Below are 8626 nucleotides of genomic sequence, written 5' to 3' on the forward strand. Positions count from 1 at the left end.
CTCACCACCCTCATCCCTTCAAATGGATAGCTGTCCCACCACCCTCATCCCTTCAAATGGTTAGCTGTCTCACCACCCTCATCCCTTCAAATGGATAGCTGTCCTACCACCCTCATCCCTTAAAATGGATAGCTGTCTCACCACCCTCATCCCTTCAAATGGTTAGCTGTCTCACCACCCTCATCCCTTCAAATGGTTAGCTGTCTCACCACCCTCATCCCTTCAAATGGATAGCTGTCTCACCACCCTCATCCCTTCAAATGGATAGCTGTCTCACCACCCTCATCCCTTCAAATGGATAGCTGTCTCACCACCCTCATCCCTTCAAATGGATAGCTGTCTCACCACCCTCATCCCTTCAAATGGTTAGCTGTCTCACCACCCTCATCCCTTCAAATGGATAGCTGTCTCACCACCCTCATCCCTTCAAATGGATAGCTGTCTCACCACCCTCACCCCTTCAAATGGATAGCTGTCTCACCACCCTCACCCTTTCAAATGGATAGCTGTCTCACCACCCTCACCCCTTCAAATGGTTAGCTGTCTCACCACCCTCATCCCTTCAAATGGATAGCTGTCTCACCACCCTCATCCCTTCAAATGGTTAGCTGTCTCACCACCCTCATCCCTTCAAATGGATAGCTGTCTCACCACCCTCATCCCTTCAAATGGTTAGCTGTCTCACCACCCTCATCCCTTCAAATGGATAGCTGTCTCACCACCCTCATCCCTTCAAATGGATAGCTGTCTCACCACCCTCACCCCTTCAAATGGATAGCTGTCTCACCACCCTCACCCCTTCAAATGGATAGCTGTCTCACCACCCTCATCCCTTCAAATGGATAAATGGATGCATCAAATTGGAAATGTGGGAAAATGATCTGTATACCAAACCTTGCCGTGAAGCATGATGAATACAGTTGGTGTGTAAGGGCACTGTTTCATCATCATGCCAAAGGGAAATGTGTTTGTCATGTTGCTATGATGAAATGTGTATTGAATGGTGGCAGATAAGGTCATCACCTGGATTACAATACTGGATCACTCAGCACTGCTTCCACTGGATCACAATACTGGATCATTCAGCACCTCCTCCACTAGATCACAATACTGGATCACTCAGCACCTCCTCCACTGGATCACAATACTGGATCACTCAGCACCTCCTCCACTGGATCACAATACTGGATCACTCAGCACCTCCTCCACTGGATCACAATACTGGATCAATCAGCACCTCCTCCACTAGATCACAATACTGGATCACTCAGCACCTCCTCCACTGGATTATAATACTGGATCACTCAGCACCTCCTCCACTGGATCACAATACTGGATCAATCAGCACCTCCTCCACTAGATCACAATACTGGATCACAATACTGGATCACTCAGCACCTCCTCCACTAGATCACAATACTGGATCAATCAGCACCTCCTCCACTGGATCACAATACTGGATCACTCAGCACTGCTTCCACTGGATCACAATACTGGATCACTCAGCACTGCTTCCACTGGATCATAATACTGGATCACTCAGCACTGCTTCCACTGGATCATAATACTGGATCACAATAGTGGATCACTCAGCACCTCCTCCACTAGATCACAATACTGGATCACTCAGCACTGCTTCCACTGGATCATAATACTGAATCACTCAGCACCTCCTCCACTGGATCACAATACTGGATCACTCAGCACTGCTTCCACTGGATTACATTACTGGATCACAATACTGGATCATGTTATGGTATCATCTGCAGAAGAAGATAGTAACACCAGCCATACTGTGTGTGTGTGTGTGTGTGTGTGTGTGTGTGTGTGTGTGTGTGTGTGTGTGTGTGTGTGTGTGTGTGTGTGTGTGTGTGTGTGTGTGTGTGTGTGTGTGTGTGTCTTGCTGGGGCATTCATTGTTGTATATGTTACTGTGAGTGTGGAGAGTATCGATGTGATGGTATTAGAGAAGTGATGATCAACTCCTATCTCTTCCAGTCACATTCAAGTTGTTCATGTTACAGATCTGAGCCCCATATAAGCTGATGGTAGGACATCTTCACCTAAATGATACTGAGCTGATGATAGGACATCTTCACCTAAATGATACTGAGCTGATGGTAGGACATCTTCACCTAAATGATACTGAGCTGATGATAGGACATCTTCACCTAAATGATACCAAGCTGATGATAGGACATCTTCACCTAAATGATACCAAGCTGATGATAGGACATCTTCACCTAAATGATACCAAGCTGATGGTAGGACATCTTCACCTAAATGATACCAAGCTGATGATAGGACATCTTCACCTAAATGATACCAAGCTGATGATAGGACATCTTCACCTAAATGATACCAAGCTGATGGTAGGACATCTTCACCTAAATGATACTGAGCTGATGGTAGGACATCTTCACCTAAATCATACCAAGCTGATGATAGGACATCTTCACCTAAATGATACCAAGCTGATGATAGGACATCTTCACCTAAATGATACCAAGCTGATGGTAGGACATCTTCACCTAAATGATACTGAGCTGATGGTAGGACATCTTCACCTAAATGATACCAAGCTGATGATAGGACATCTTCACCTAAATGATACCAAGCTGATGATAGGACATCTTCACCTAAATGATACCAAGCTGATGGTAGGACATCTTCACCTAAATGATACTGAGCTGATGGTAGGACATCTTCACCTAAATGATACTGAGCTGATGGTAGGACATCTTCACCTAAATGATACTGAGCTGATGGTAGGACATCTTCACCTAAATGATACTAAGCTGATGGTAGGACATCTTCACCTAAATGATACTGAGCTGATGGTAGGCCATCTTCACCTAAATGATACTGAGCTGATGATAGGACATCTTCACCTAAATGATACCAAGCTGATGATAGGACATCTTCACCTAAATGATACCAAGCTGATGATAGGACATCTTCACCTAAATGATACCAAGCTGATGGTAGGACATCTTCACCTAAATGATACCAAGCTGATGATAGGACATCTTCACCTAAATGATACCAAGCTGATGATAGGACATCTTCACCTAAATGATACCAAGCTGATGGTAGGACATCTTCACCTAAATGATACTGAGCTGATGGTAGGACATCTTCACCTAAATCATACCAAGCTGATGATAGGACATCTTCACCTAAATGATACCAAGCTGATGATAGGACATCTTCACCTAAATGATACCAAGCTGATGGTAGGACATCTTCACCTAAATGATACTGAGCTGATGGTAGGACATCTTCACCTAAATGATACCAAGCTGATGATAGGACATCTTCACCTAAATGATACCAAGCTGATGGTAGGACATCTTCACCTAAATGATACTGAGCTGATGGTAGGACATCTTCACCTAAATGATACTGAGCTGATGGTAGGACATCTTCACCTAAATGATACTGAGCTGATGGTAGGACATCTTCACCTAAATGATACTAAGCTGATGGTAGGACATCTTCACCTAAATGATACTGAGCTGATGGTAGGCCATCTTCACCTAAATGATACTGAGCTGATGGTAGGACATCTTCACCTAAATGATACTGAGCTGATGGTAGGACATCTTCACCTAAATGATACTGAGCTGATGGTAGGACATCTTCACCTAAATGATACTGAGCTGATGATAGGACATCTTCACCTAAATGATACTGAGCTGATGGTAGGACATATTCACCTAAATGATACTGAGCTGATGATAGGACATCTTCACCTAAATGATACTGAGCTGATGATAGGACATCTTCACCTAAATGATACCAAGCTGATGATAGGACATCTTCACCTAAATGATACTGAGCTGATGATAGGACATCTTCACCTAAATGATACTGAGCTGATGATAGGACATCTTCACCTAAATGTTACTGAGCTGATGATAGGACATCTTCACCTAAATGATACTGAGCTGATGATAGGACATCTTCACCTAAATGATACTGAGCTGATGATAGGACATCTTCACCTAAATGATACTGAGCTGATGATAGGACATCTTCACCTAAATGATACTGAGCTGATGATAGGACATCTTCACCTAAATGATACTGAGCTGATGGTAGGACATCTTCACCTAAATGATACTGAGCTGATGATAGGACATCTTCACCTAAATGATAATGAGTCTGGAAGTTTACTGTGAAGGTTCTCAAACTATTCATTCTCCATTCGATGAATGTTAAGTCATGTTTTCTTAAACAGCGAATCTTAATTTGTTCGTAGATGCTGTTCCATGCTAAAGGCAATGAAACCTAAAGTATGGTTTGTAAAATGTATATTGTATAACTTTTCTGTGTTTTTAAAGGCTTCTAGTTGTAAAAATGCATATGTTTTGTAAATATCAAGAAGGAGATGGAGGTTTGTACCTGTCAGTAACCGAGGTTTGAGTTGTTCTCCATCCTGGATTTGATGTGAGTGCCAGTCTGTTTGTGCTGTCATGCCAACCCCTTATCACTCATTGTCACATGGCTTGACAATGACCAATGGGGTTGGCAGGAGCACAAACAGATCAGGGACAAGGCTAGATGTTATGTAGATGAATGTTCAACCCTGTAATGTAGTAATGACAGATCTGGGACCAGCCTGGATATTATGTAGATTAATGTTCAGCCCTGTGATGTAGTAATGTAGCCACACATAGGTTTAGCTGCCATGGTATCTGTTACCCTCAAATCTCAAGATACAACCCTCTTCATGTATTTCAATGAGTTTAAGTGTGTGTGTGTGTGTGTGTGTGTGTGTGTGTGTGTGTGTGTGTGTGTGTGTGTGTGTGTGTGTGTGTGTGTGTGTGTGTGTGTGTGTGTGTGTGTGTGTGTGTGTGTGTGTGTGTGTGTGTGAGAGAGAGAGTGTGTTAAAAAGAAGAAAAAAAAGAAATGACTGTACATTCATCGTTGTGGACACTCACAGGACACATTCACTTCGTTTTGTCATCGTGATTGGACATGCTGCTGTTGCATGTTGGAAAAACACCAATTGGAGGGCTCTGCACCCTTCTACGCAATCAACCAGGTGGTACTGTCAGCTGGGTATTGTAGTCCTGCTCACAAGTTATTGCTCTTTTCCAGAACTACAAACATGGCTGTTGGATTTGTGAATTGAGACTTTTTAATCACTGCCTTTTAGACACTGTGAATTTTTTGGTACTCTATATTTTTGTATATTGTACATTGTAAAAAATGAATAAAAATTAACTTTGGTGCCAAACATCTGTCAACTGTGCCCTTCTACATTCACTAGGAAGCTTGGTTGATTACTCCATTGTAAAGACTATCATTCAGTTAGCCTCACTACATCACTAGGAAGCTTGGTTGATAACTCCATTGTAAAGACACTATCATTCAGTTAGCCTCACTACATTCACTAGGAAGCTTGGTTGATTACTCCATTGTAAAGACTATCATTCAGTTAGCCTCACTACATCACTAGGAAGCTTGGTTGATTACTCCATTGTAAAGACTATCATTCAGTTAGCCTCACTACATTCACTAGGAAGCTTGGTTGATTACTCCATTGTAAAGACTATCATTCAGTTAGCCTCACTACATCACTAGGAAGCTTGGTTGATTACTCCATTGTAAAGACTATCATTCAGTTAGCCTCACTACATTCACTAGGAAGCTTGGTTGATTACTCCATTGTAAAGACTATCATTCAGTTAGCCTCACTACATCACTAGGAAGCTTGGTTGATTACTCCATTGTAAAGACACTACCATTCAGTTAGCCTCACTACATCACTAGGAAGCTTGGTTGATTACTCCATTGTAAAGACACTACCATTCAGTTAGCCTCACTACATCACTAGGAAGCTTGGTTGATTACTCCATTGTAAAGACTATCATTCAGTTAGCCTCACTACATCACTAGGAAGCTTGGTTGATTACTCCATTGTAAAGACTATCATTCAGTTAGCCTCACTACATCACTAGGAAGCTTGGTTGATTACTCCATTGTAAAGACTATCATTCAGTTAGCCTCACTACATCACTAGGAAGCTTGGTTGATTACTCCATTGTAAAGACTATCATTCAGTTAGCCTCACTACATCACTAGGAAGCTTGGTTGATTACTCCATTGTAAAGACTATCATTCAGTTAGCCTCACTACATTCACTAGGAAGCTTGGTTGATTACTCCATTGTAAAGACTATCATTCAGTTAGCCTCACTACATCACTAGGAAGCTTGGTTGATTACTCCATTGTAAAGACACTATCATCATTTAGCCTCTTGCTCTTTCCCTACAGTCACCATGTATTCAAACTGTATTTGTGCTGAGACCAACTTCAGTCTTCTGACATGTATGGTGCATGGCAACAAGAAGCATAGAGTTAGCCAACACATACAGTACAGGATGGATACAATCAAACGTATTTATAAAGCCCTTTTTACATCAGCAGTTGTCACTAAGTGATTTACAGACACCCAGCCTAAAACCCCCCAACAGCAAGCAATGCAGAGGCAGAAGCACAGTAGCTAGGAACAACTCCATAGAAAGGCAAGAACCTAGGAAGAAACCTAGAGAGGAACCAGGCTCTGGGGGGTGGCCAGTCCTCTTCTGGCTGTACTGGGTAGAGAGGAACCAGTCTCTGAGGGGTGGCCAGTCCTCTTCTGGCTGTACGGGTAGAGAGGAACCAGTCTCAGAAGGGAAGCCAGTCCTCTTCTGGCTGTACTGGGTAGATAGGAACCAGTCTCAGAGGGGTGGCCAGTCCTCTTCTGGCTGTACCGGGTAGAGAGGAACCAGTCTCAGAAGGGAAGCCAGTCCTCTTCTGGCTGTACCGGGTAGAGAGGAACCAGTCTCAGAAGGGAAGCCAGTCCTCTTCTGGCTGTACCAGGTAGAGATATAAGAGTAGGTGTGGCCATTAAAGCCATAATACAAGACTATATTTACCATACATCATACACACACTGTCTCCAACTGACTGTTTCATCACCAGTACTGTATGATTCCCAGCTTGACTGTTTCATCACCAGTACTGTGTGAGTCCCAGCTTGACTGTTTCATCACCAGTACTGTGTGAGTCCCAGCTTGACTGTTTCATCACCAGTACTGTGTGAGTCCTAGCTTGACTGTTTCATCACCAGTACTGTGTGAGTCCCAGCTTGACTGTTTCATCACCAGTACTGTGTGAGTCCCAGCTTGACTGTTTCATCACCAGTACTGTGTGAGTCCCAGCTTGACTGTTTCATCACCAGTACTGTGTGAGTCCTAGCTTGACTGTTTCATCACCAGTACTGTGTGAGTCCCAGCTTGACTGTTTCATCACCAGTACTGTATGAGTCGCAGCTTGACTGTTTCATCACCAGTGCTGTGTGAGTCCCAGCTTGACTGTTTCATCACCAGTACTGTGTGAGTCCCAGCTTGACTGTTTCATCACCAGTACTGTATGAGTCCCAGCTTGACTGTTTCATCACCAGTGCTGTGTGAGTCCCAGCTTGACTGTTTCATCACCAGTACTGTATGAGTCCTAGCTTGACTGTTTCATCACCAGTACTGTATGAGTCCTAGCTTGACTGTTTCATCACCAGTACTGTGTGAGTCCTAGCTTGACTGTTTCATCACCAGTACTGTATGAGTCCCAGCTTGACTGTTTCATCATCAGTACTGTGTGAGTCCTAGCTTGACTGTTTCATCACCAGTACTGTGTGAGTCCCAGCTTGACTGTTTCATCATCAGTACTGTATGAGTCCTAGCTGGACTGTTTCATCACCAGTACTGTGTGAGTCCTAGCTTGACTGTTTCATCACCAGTACTGTGTGAGTCCCAGCTTGACTGTTTCATCACCAGTACTGTGTGAGTCCCAGCTTGACTGTTTCATCACCAGTACTGTGTGAGTCCCAGCTTGACTGTTTCATCATCAGTACTGTATGAATCCCAGCTTGACTGTTTCATCACCAGTACTGTGTGAGTCCCAGCTTGACTGTTTCATCACCAGTACTGTATGAGTCCTAGCTTGACTGTTTCATCACCAGTACTGTGTGAGTCCTAGCTTGACTGTTTCATCACCAGTAATGTGAGTCCCAGCTTGACTGTTTCATCACCAGTACTGTATGAGTCCCAGCTTGACTGTTTCATCACCAGTACTGTATGAGTCCCAGCTTGACTGTTTCATCACCAGTACTGTGTGAGTCCCAGCTTGACTGTTTCATCACCAGTACTGTGTGAGTCCCAGCTTGACTGTTTCATCACCAGTACTGTATGAGTCCCAGCTTGACTGTTTCATCACCAGTACTGTATGAGTCCCAGCTTGACTGTTTCATCACCAGTACTGTGTGAGTCCCAGCTTGACTGTTTCATCACCAGTACTGTATGAGTCCTAGCTTGACTGTTTCATCACCAGTACTGTGTGAGTCCTAGCTTGACTGTTTCATCACCAGTACTGTGTGAGTCCCAGCTTGACTGTTTCATCACCAGTACTGTGTGAGTCCCAGCTTGACTGTTTCATCACCAGTACTGTATGAGTCCCAGCTTGACTGTTTCATCACCAGTACTGTATGAGTCCCAGCTTGACTGTTTCATCACCAGTACTGTGTGAGTCCCAGCTTGACTGTTTCATCACCAGTACTGTATGAGTCCCAGCTTGACTGT

General features: G+C 43.6%; 1 long non-coding RNA gene across 1 annotated transcript; it reads right to left on the bottom strand.

The window, feature by feature from the left end:
• Positions 1-3629: 3629 nt before the first annotated feature.
• On the bottom strand, positions 3630-3885 carry LOC139532674 (uncharacterized). Its single transcript, XR_011666632.1, has 3 exons — positions 3827-3885; positions 3719-3790; positions 3630-3682 (listed from the first exon to the last, which is right to left on the bottom strand). It is a non-coding gene; the product is annotated as an uncharacterized lncRNA (long non-coding RNA).
• Positions 3886-8626: the final 4741 nt, after the last annotated feature.

The sequence above is a fragment of the Salvelinus alpinus genome, chromosome 10 (assembly GCF_045679555.1).
Source record: "Salvelinus alpinus chromosome 10, SLU_Salpinus.1, whole genome shotgun sequence".
Lineage (NCBI taxonomy): Eukaryota > Metazoa > Chordata > Actinopteri > Salmoniformes > Salmonidae > Salvelinus > Salvelinus alpinus.